The sequence below is a fragment of the Notolepis coatsorum genome (assembly GCF_963971535.1).
Source record: "Notolepis coatsorum genome assembly, chromosome: 13".
In the NCBI taxonomy this organism is placed as follows: Eukaryota; Metazoa; Chordata; class Actinopteri; order Aulopiformes; family Paralepididae; genus Notolepis; species Notolepis coatsorum.
The window spans coordinates 63,483,321-63,495,245 of NC_140177.1; the positions used below are offsets into that span (position 1 = coordinate 63,483,321).

Sequence of the window (11,925 nt, forward strand, 5' to 3'; positions counted from 1 at the left end):
TGTCCTGCTACTTCCCCCTCTTCTCCTCCTCCTTTCTGCCCTCCTTCCTGTTTGTCTTCCTCCTCGCTTTCATCTCCCTCCTCCTCTTCCTCCTCTCCTCCCTTTTCCTCCTCGCTTTCATCTCCCTCCTCCTCTTCCTCCTCTTCCTCCTCCTCTCCTCCCTTTTCCTCCTCGCTTTCATCTCCCTCCTCCTCTTCTTCCTCCTCTCCTCCCTTTTTTTCCTCGCTTTCATCTCCCTCCTCCTCTTCCTCCTCTTCCTCCTCCTCTCCTCCCTTTTCCTCCTCGCTTTTGTCTCCTCCCTCTTCTCCCTCCTCCTCTTCTTCATCTCCCTCCTCCTCTTCCTCCTCATCTTCCTCCTCTCCTCCCTTTTCCTCCTCGCTTTTGTCTCCTCCCTCTTCTCCCTCCTCCTCTTCTTCCTCTTCCTCCTCATCTTCCTCCTCTCCTCCCTCTTCCTCCCCCTCTTCCTCCTCTCCTCCCTCTTCTTCCTCCTTTTCCCCTCCTTCACCTTCTTCTATGTCTTCTCTCTTTTTCCCTCCTTCCTTCTCCGTCTCTTCATCACTGGAGTCGTTGGAGTTACTCTGTTAGGGTTAAAGGTTAAAGGGTTAAACAGACAAATATAGTGACACTACTGATAAATACTAATTATAGTACTCATAACACTACTGATAACTACTACTTATAGTACTCATAATACTACTGATAAATACTACTTATAGTACTCATAACACTACTGATAACTACTACTTATAGTACTCATAATACTACTGATAACTACTACTTATAGTACTCATAATACTACTGATAACTACTACTTATAGTACTCATAACACTACTGATAACTACTACTTATAGTACTCATAACACTACTGATAACTACTACTTATAGTACTCATAATACTACTGATAACTACTACTTATAGTACTCATAATACTACTGATAACTACTACTTATAGTACTCAAAATACTACTGATAACTACTACTTATAGTACTCATAACACTACTGATAACTACTACTTATAGTACTCATAATACTACTGATAAATACTACTTATAGTACTCATAATACTACTGATAACTACTACTTATAGTACTCATAACACTACTAATAACTACTACTTATAGTACTCATAATACTACTGATAAATACTACTTATAGTACTCATAATACTACTGATAACTACTACTTATAGTACTAATAACACTACTGATAACTACTACTTATAGTACTCATAATACTACTGATAAATACTACTTATAGTACTCATAACACTACTGATAACTACTACTTATAGTACTCATAACACTACTGATAACTACTACTTATAGTACTCATAATACTACTGATAAATACTACTTATAGTACTCATAACACTACTGATAACTACTACTTATAGTACTCATAACCAGTGTTGGGACTAACGCGTTACAAAGTAATGCGTTACAGTAACGAAGTTACTTTTGGCGAGTTCTAGTACTCTAACGCATTACTTTTGAAATTCAGTAACGCTACTTACGTTACTGAATGGTTCGTCACTGCGTTATTTGCGTTATATACGGCGTAGATTGATAGCGAGCGGTAGTGATTATTATTATTATTATTATTATTATTATCCTCATATCCTCTCTGGCTGCGGGGAAATGCTGTGCTGGGGGCGTGTTTTGTTTACTATTCCTGACTGATAATGGCAGCGCCCAGCGCCCTCGCGTATTTCTCTTTTGTCGAGCGAAAAGAAAATAACGTTTTAGTTATGTCATTTGTGTTTTGGCTCAAAGATACTGGAGTCTAAGTTAACGTTAACTACCAGGACTCATCCAAATCCACTCGCCACCCGCGTAGAATGATACGAGGCGACACACAGCAAATGGGACGGACAACTATTTCCAACTACTTGGAGAGAGAATAGTACAACATGGAAATGAGATAAAGAAAATGTTGCTGCTGGAATAACGTTACATCTCGACAGACACTGGTGAGGTGAGTACAGTGATGTGAATGTAAATGAATGGAAACTCAAGTTGATCAACGAATCTCATCAATACTAATCAAACAATATAAATATAGTCCTTTCATGCACAATTGATATCCTAACTATTCTAACGTTGCAATGCACGATTGATATCTTAAACAACGTTGCAAGACGGTTTATTATAATGAAACGCTCCGGCGGCGACAGATATCAAGGCTGTTCAAGCACTTCTTTTCAACCTAGAACCTAGACGTGCATGCGCTCAACCTAGACGTGCACGCGCGCAACCTAAACGTGCATGCGCGCAACCTACAACGTGCCTGCGCTCAACCTCCCCGAGCAATTAGGCACGGTGCATTTCTTATTACGTCGGGACATTTGTGTTTGTGTCAGATTTGTGTTTGTATCTCTAGACCACATTGCTTAGCAGAGTTCAGTGATGTGAATGGAAACTGTCAAGTTGATCAACCGATTTTGATTATCTGCATGGGAGCAATTTTTTTATTCTTCAAGTAACTAAATAGTTACTTTTCACAGTAACGCATTACTTTTGGGTGTAAGTAACTAGTAACGTAACGGAGTTACTTTTGAAATGAGTAACTAGTAAAGTAACTGAGTTACTATTTTTCAGTAACTAGCACAACACTGCTCATAACACTACTGATAACTACTACTTATAGTACTCATAATACTACTGATAAATACTACTTATAGTACTCATAACACTACTGATAACTACTACTTATAGTACTCATAATACTACTGATAAATACTACTTATAGTACTCATAACACTACTGATAACTACTACTTATAGTACTCATAATACTACTGATAACTACTACTTATAATACTCATAACACTACTGATAACTACTACTTATAGTACTCATAATACTACTGATAACTACTACTTATAGTACTCATAATACTACTGATAACTACTACTTATAGTACTCATAATACTACTGATAAATACTACTTATAGTACTCATAACACTACTGATAACTACTACTTATAGTACTCATAACACTACTGATAACTACTACTTATAGTACTCATAACACTACTGATAACTACTACTTATAGTACTCATAATACTACTGATAACTACTACTTATAGTACTCATAATACTACTGATAACTACTACTTATAGTACTCATAATACTACTGATAAATACTACTTATAGTACTCATAACACTACTGATAACTACTACTTATAGTACTCATAACACTACTGATAACTACTACTTATAGTACTCATAACACTACTGATAACTACTACTTATAGTACTCATAATACTACTGATAACTACTACTTATAGTACTCATAACACTACTGATAACTACTACTTATAGTACTCATAATACTACTGATAACTACTACTTATAGTACTCATAATACTACTGATAACTACTACTTATAGTACTCATAACACTACTGATAACTACTACTTATAGTACTCATAATACTACTGATAAATACTACTTATAGTACTCATAACACTACTGATAACTACTACTTATAGTACTCATAACACTACTGATAACTACTACTTATAGTACTCATAATACTACTGATAAATACTACTTATAGTACTCATAACACTACTGATAACTACTACTTATAGTACTCATAATACTACTGATAACTACTACTTATAGTACTCATAATACTACTGATAACTACTACTTATAGTACTCATAACACTACTGATAACTACTACTTATAGTACTCATAATACTACTGATACATACTACTTATAGTACTCATACTACTACTGATAAATACTACTTATAGTACTCATAATACTACTGATAACTACTACTTATAGTACACATAATACTACTGATAACTACTACTTATAGTACTCATAATACTACTGATAACTACTACTTATAGTACACATAATACTACTGATAAATACTACTTATAGTACTCATAATAATACTGATAAATACTACTTATAGTACTCATAACACTACTGATAACTACTACTTATAGTACTCATAACACTACTGATAAATACTACTTATAGTACTCATAATACTACTGATAACTACTACTTATAGTACTCATAATACTACTGATAACTACTACTTATAGTACTCATAACACTACTGATAACTACTACTTATAGTACTCATAATACTACTGATAAATACTACTTATAGTACTCATAATACTACTGATAACTACTACTTATAGTACTCATAACACTACTGATAACTACTACTTATAGTACTCATAACACTACTGATAACTACTACTTATAGTACTCATAATACTACTGATAAATACTACTTATAGTACTCATAATACTACTGATAACTACTACTTATAGTACTCATAACACTACTGATAACTACTACTTATAGTACTCATAACACTACTGATAACTACTACTTATAGTACTCATAACACTACTGATAACTACTACTTATAGTACTCATAACACTACTGATAACTACTACTTATAGTACTCATAACACTACTGATAAATACTACTTATAGTACTCATAACACTACTGATAACTACTACTTATAGTACTCATAATACTACTGATAACTACTACTTATAGTACTCATAACACTACTGATAAATACTACTTATAGTACTCATAATACTACTGATAACTACTACTACTTATAGTACTCATAACACTACTGATAACTACTACTTATAGTACTCATAACACTACTGACAACTACTACTTATAGTACTCATAACACTACTGATAACTACTACTTATAGTACTCATAATACTACTGATAACTATTACTTATAGTACTCATAATACTACTGATAACTACTACTTATAGTACACATAATACTACTGATAACTACTACTTATAGTACTCATAATACTACTGATAACTACTACTTATAGTACTCATAATACTACTGATAACTACTACTTATAGTACTCATAATACTACTAATAACTACTACTTATAGTACTCATAATACTACTGATAACTACTACTTATAGTACTCATAATACTACTGATAACTACTACTTATAGTACTCATAACACTACTGATAACTACTACTTATAGTACTCATAACACTACTGATAAATACTACTTATAGTACTCATAACACTACTGATAACTACTACTTATAGTACTCATAATACTACTGATAACTACTACTTATAGTACTCATAACACTACTGATAAATACTACTTATAGTACTCATAATACTACTGATAACTACTACTACTTATAGTACTCATAACACTACTGATAACTACTACTTATAGTACTCATAACACTACTGACAACTACTACTTATAGTACTCATAACACTACTGATAACTACTACTTATAGTACTCATAATACTACTGATAACTATTACTTATAGTACTCATAATACTACTGATAACTACTACTTATAGTACACATAATACTACTGATAACTACTACTTATAGTACTCATAATACTACTGATAACTACTACTTATAGTACTCATAATACTACTGATAACTACTACTTATAGTACTCATAATACTACTAATAACTACTACTTATAGTACTCATAATACTACTGATAACTACTACTTATAGTACTCATAATACTACTGATAAATACTACTTATAGTACTCATAATACTACTAATAACTACTACTTATAGTACTCATAATACTACTGATAACTACTACTTATAGTACTCATAATACTACTGATAAATACTATTTATAGTACTCATAATACTACTGATAACTACTACTTAGTACTCATAACACTACTGATAACTACTACTTATAGTACTCATAATACTTATTTTCTACTACTAAGTACTCATAGTATTTCTATCAGCTCCTCCTCCTCTCAGCTCCTCCTCTCAGCTCCTCCTCCTCCTCTCAGCTCCTCCTCTCAGCTCCTCCTCCTCCTCTCAGCCCCTCCTCTCAGCTCCTCCTCCTCTCAGCTCCTCCTCTCAGCTCCTCCTCTCAGCTCCTCCTCCTCTCAGCTCCTCCTCCTCCTCTCAGCTCCTCCTCTCAGCTCCTCCTCCTCTCAGCTCCTCCTCCTCTCAGCTCCTCCTCTCAGCTCCTCCTTCTATCAGCTACTCCTCCTCTCAGCTCCTCCTCTCAGCTCCTCCTCCTCTCAGCTCCTCCTCCTCTCAGCTCCTCCTCTCAGCTTTTCCTCTAAGCTCCTCCTCCTCTCAGCTCCTCCTCCTCTCAGCTCCTCCTCCTCTCAGCTCCTCCCTCACTTCCTGCCTCCAGGAAATCAAAGACTGGATGACAACCAATCTTCTCAAACTCAGGTATGGTGTGTGTGTGTGTGTGTGTGTGTGTGTGTGTGTGTGTGTGTGTGTGTGTGTGTGTGTGTGTGTGTGTGTGTGTGTGTGTGTGTGTGTGTGTGTGTGTGTGTGTGTGTGTGTGTGTGTGTGTGTGTGTGTGTGTGTGTGTGTGTGTGTGTGTGTGTGTGTGTGTGTGTGTGTGTGTGTGTGTGTGTGTGTGTGTGTGTGTGTGTGTGTGTGTGTGTGTGTGTGTGTGTGTGTGTGTGTGTGTGTGTGTGTGTGTGTGTGCGTGCGTGCGTGCGTGCGTGCGTGCGTGCGTGCGTGCGTGCGTGCGTGCGTGCGTGCGTGCGTGCGTGCGTGCGTGCGTGCGTGCGTGCGTGCGTGCGTGTACACTAACCCCATCTCCTTCAGAGCTGTCTGACCTCACAACTCGTCTTCTCTGGAGTTAGAGAGAGAAGAGGGGGGCGAGAGAAAGAGAGAGAGAAAAGATGGAGAGAAGAGAGAGAGAAAGTTGGAGAGAGAAGAGCAAGGCGAGAGAAAGAGAGAGAGAAAAGATGGAGAGAAGAGAGAGAGAGAGGGCGAGAGAGAGAGAGAGAGAGGGGGCGAGAGAGAGAGAGAGAAAAGATGGAGAGAAGAGAGAGAGAAAGTTGGAGAGAGAAGAGGGGGGCGAGAGAAAGAGAGAGATAAAAGATGGAGAGAAGAGAGAGAGAAAGTTGGAGAGAGAAGAGGGGGGCGAGAGAAAGAGAGAGAGAAAAGATGGAAAGAAGAGAGAGAGAAAGTTGGAGAGAGAAGAGGAGGGCGAGAGAAAGAGAGAGAGAGAGGGCGAGAGAGAGAGAGAGGGGGGCGAGAGAAAGAGAGAGAGAAAAGATGGAGAGAAGAGAGAGAGAAAGTTGGATAGAGAAGAGGGTGGCGAGAGAAAGAGAGAGAAAAGATGGAGAGAAGAGAGAGAGAAAGTTGGAGAGAGAAGAGCGGGGGAGAGAAAGAGAGAGAGAAAAGATGGAGAGAAGAGAGAGAGAGTTGTGAACATATACAGTATTAAGACACTGAAACGCCTTCAGATCCTCCATCTCTACTACAGCTGTTATAATAGTAATAGGTTATATAGAGTATTATAATATTGGTGATGTAATAGTAATAGTTATAGTATAATAATAATAGGTTATAGTATTATAATATTGGTGTTGTAATAGTAATATGTATAGTTTAATAATAATAATAGTAATAGGTATAGTTTAATAATAATAATAATAATAATAATAATAATAATAATAATAATAATAATAATAATAATAATAATAATAATAATAATAGTAATAGGTATAGTTTAATAATAATAATAATAATAATAATAATAATAATAATAATAATAATAATAATAATAATAATAATAATAGTAATAGGTTATAGTATTATAATAGTAGTGTTGATAATACTAATAGGTTATAATATTATAATAGTAGTGTTGATAATAGTAATAGTTATAATATTATAATAGTAGTGTTGATAATAGTAATAGGTTATAGTATTATAATAGTAGTGTTGATAATACTAATAGGTTATAGTATTATAATAGTAGTGTTGATAATAGTAATAGGTTATAGTATTATAATAGTAGTGTTGATAATAGTAATAGTTATAATATTATAATAGTAGTGTTGATAATAGTAATAGGTTATAGTATTATAATAGTAGTGTTGATAATACTAATAGGTTATAGCATCGGCGTATTTAGACCACTATCACTAGGGCACGTGCCCTACTGATGATCATCTGTGCCCTAGTGATATTTTTTTTTTTTTTTTTTTTTTTAACAAATGTTTTTTATTTTCCCTTTTTTAACATGATCAAATGATCATTTAACATGATCAAATAATTATTATAATATTTTTTACTTCGCTTTGAAATATTATAGTGAAATATTTTGCACTGCATTTATCTTGTTGAAATCCTCCAACAGGCTCTTTTTTGTAAGTTGACTGGTTTGCACACCAATAATACAGTGCAATAATAGAATAGTAGAATAGATAGTAAAATTATGCAATAGAATGGCCAGAGTAAAATAGTGCTACAGTACAATCAACAGCGGGGTGTATTAGAAGGCTATGGTGAAGAGGTACGTTTTTAGCTTATTTCTGAAAATATTAAGAGATCTAGCTTCCCTAATGTCCATAGGTAGTGTGTTCCATAACTTTGGTGCATAGTTAGCAAAGGCTGCATCCCTGATTTTCTTTAGACTGTGGCTTGGAACCTTCAATAGACCAGTAGTAGATGATCACAATGTTTATACTTTGTATATAAGGAGGAGGACCTTGAAATCAATTCTAAATGTTACCAGAAGCCAGTGTAGGTTACTTACTTGTAACTTCGGGTTTGATCCAAGGAGTAAGTTGCCCCATATTGCTCTGTAACATTTCTCTTTTTGTTATAGGACCGACTAGTAGGATTTCAGTTTTGCCCTCATTTAATTTTAGGAAGTTGTTCATCATCCATAATTTTGTTTATTGCTAAGAGACAGGTGGAAATGGAGTTTATAGCTGTGTGATCATTTGGTTCAGCGGAGATGTACAATTGTGTGTCATCTGCGTAACTATGGAAACATACATTGTGCTTTCTAATGATGTCTCCTCAATGTTCAATGTTCAATGCAATGTTCAATGCAAGTAAAGCACTTTAAACTTTAAGTATGACTAAATGCTTTATTGACTATATATATAGTAACTGTTCCAAAATGCATAGATTTCTATGTATTTTAGGGGTTTGGGTGGCTAGCTCTTTTTAATATAAATGTCAGATTGTTTTATTTATTTCATAGATTTCTATGCATTTCAGGAGTTTGGGGGGCTGGCTCCCCAAAATAATTAAATAACATAACCCTAACCTAACCCTAAAACCGAAATAAAGTTTTAAAAAAATAGTTACAAAATCCACCCATTTTCACCCACAAACCGGCCAAAACCGGCCAAATTTTTTCCGCATAGTTTTTGGTGCCCTTCTGTGCCCTACTGAAGTGCTGGGTCTAGATACGCCCCTGGGTTATAGTATTATAATACTAGTGTTGATAATAGTAATAGGTTATATTATAATATATTTCCCGGTACTTACAGGTGATGCTAGACTCAACGCCACCAGACACAAGAGGACCAGGAACATCCGCATGATTTAATGATCTGAGGAAACACAGCATCACATCATCTTCATCACCATCATTATCATCAGAGCCGTTTCTTACTATGTGCGGACTATGCGTTGCTTAGCTACACATAGCCACAGTGCGCCCCCATGTGTTGATCTAGGGTACATCTGTAAATAATCACCCAGAGCGCCTGAGCTAATATTCACTAGAGTATCACAGAGCTAGTTATCACTCTGGAACTAACTGGTCTGTTTATAAAGTCAGAGTCTCTGGAACTAACTGGTCTGTTTATAAAGTCTCTCTCTCTGGAACTAACTGGTCTGTTTATAAAGTCAGTCTCTGGAACTAACTGGTCTGTTTATAAAGTCAGAGTCTCTGGAACTAACTGGTCTGTTTATAAAGTCTCTGTCTCTGGAACTAACTGGTCTGTTTATAAAGTCTCTCTCTCTGGAACTAACTGGTCTGTTTATAAAGTCTCTCTCTCTGGAACTAACTGGTCTGTTTATAAAGTCAGAGTCTCTGGAACTAACTGGTCTGTTTATAAAGTCAGAGTCTCTGGAACTAACTGGTCTGTTTATAAAGTCTCTCTCTCTGGAACTAACTGGTCTGTTTATAAAGTCTCTCTGGAACTAACTGGTCTGTTTATAAAGTCAGAGTCTCTGGAACTAACTGGTCTGTTTATAAAGTCAGAGTCTCTGGAACTAACTGGTCTGTTTATAAAGTCTCTCTCTCTGGAACTAACTGGTCTGTTTATAAAGTCAGAGTCTCTGGAACTAACTGGTCTGTTTATAAAGTCAGAGTCTCTGGAACTAACTGGTCTGTTTATAAAGTATCTCTCTCTGGAACTAACTGGTCTGTTTATAAAGTCTCTCTGGAACTAACTGGTCTGTTTATAAAGTCAGAGTCTCTGGAACCAACTGGTCTGTTTATAAAGTCAGAGTCTCTGGAACTAACTGGTCTGTTTATAAAGTCAGAGTCTCTGGAACTAACTGGTCTGTTTATAAAGTCAGAGTCTCTGGAACTAACTGGTCTGTTTATAAAGTCAGAGTCTCTGGAACTAACTGGCCTGTTTATAAAGTCAGAGTCTCTGGAACTAACTGGTCTGTTTATAAAGTCAGAGTCTCTGGAACTAACTGGTCTGTTTATAAAGTCAGAGTCTCTGGAACTAACTGGTCTGTTTATAAAGTCAGAGTCTCTGGAACTAACTGGTCTGTTTATAAAGTCAGAGTGTTGTTGGAATATACTGTTCGGTTATTCCAAGCAACACACTGAGGAGACACTCTGTCTGAGGAGACACTGTTTCTACAGAAAAACAACTCAAGTTCAGACCTATGTTACTCTATTACATTAGCACTAAAAGTGAGTTTTCTGTATTGTATCAGAAACTTCAGAATGTCATCTTTCAAAAGAGACCATGCATGTGCTATAAGTATAAAGTATAGTATTTTGGTTTGCAAAAAAAGTATGCAGTCCTCAAAAACTAAAACTAAAATGGCCTGTGAGCAGGAATAAGAGCATGTTCTTCTAAACCTAGTCCTCAAAAGTCCAAAAGTATGCAGTCCTTACAGTATTGGCTCCACGTATCTCCTGGTGTTACAGTATTGGCTCCACGTATCTCCTGGTGTTACAGTATTGGCTCCACGTATCTCCTGGTGTTACAGTATTGGCTCCACGTATCTCCTGGTGTTACAGTATTGGCTCCACGTATCTCCTGGTGTTACAGTATTGGCTCCACGTATCTCCTGGTGTTACAGTATTGGCTCCACGTATCTCCTGGTGTTCAGTACAGTACAGTGTTGTAGTGGCGTCAGGGAGCGAGTCTCCTTTAAACACCTCTCACCGCGTCAGTAGCCAATCACGGCTCCTCTCAGACAGGAGACGCCTCTCACCGCGTCAGCAGCCAATCACGGCTCCTCTCAGACAGGAGACGCCTCTCACCGTGTCAGCAGCCAATCACGGCTCCTCTCGGACAGGAAACACATCACACACACACAAGGTCATTTGTCTGTCTGTCTGGTGTGTGTGTATGTGTATGTGTGAATGTGTGTGTGTATGGTGTGTGTGTGTGTGTGTATGGTGTGTGTGTATGTGTGTGTGGGTATGTGTGTGTGTATGGTGTGCGTGTGTATGGTGTGTGTGTATGGTGTGTGTGAATGTGTGTGTGTATGGTGCGTGTGTGTGTATATGGTGTGTGTGTGTATGTGTGTGTGTGTTTGTGTGTGTGTATGGTGTGTGTGTATGGTGTGTGTGTATGTGTGTGTGTATGGTGTGTGTATGTGTGTGTGTGAATGTGTGTGTGTATGGTGTGTATGTGTGTGTGTATGGTGTGTGTATGTGTGTGTGTGAATGTGTGTGTGTATGGTGTGTGTGTATGGTGTGTGTGTATGGTGTGTGTGTATGTGTGTGTGTATGGTGTGTGTATGTGTGTGTGTGAATGTGTGTGTGTATGGTGTGTGTGTGTATATATGGTGTTTGTGTATGTGTGCGTGTGTATGTGTGTGTGTATGGTGTGTGTGTATGGTGTGTGTGTATGTGTGTGTGTATGTGTGTGTGTATGGTGTGTGTGTGTGGTG

General features: G+C 36.7%; 1 long non-coding RNA gene across 1 annotated transcript; it reads right to left on the bottom strand.

Moving 5' to 3' along the window:
* Window positions 1–484: 484 nt before the first annotated feature.
* Window positions 485–11,089, bottom strand: LOC311238640. Its single transcript, XR_014620385.1, has 4 exons — window positions 10,919–11,089; window positions 9,322–9,386; window positions 6,617–6,658; window positions 485–578 (listed from the first exon to the last, which is right to left on the bottom strand). It is a non-coding gene; the product is annotated as an uncharacterized lncRNA (long non-coding RNA).
* Window positions 11,090–11,925: the final 836 nt, after the last annotated feature.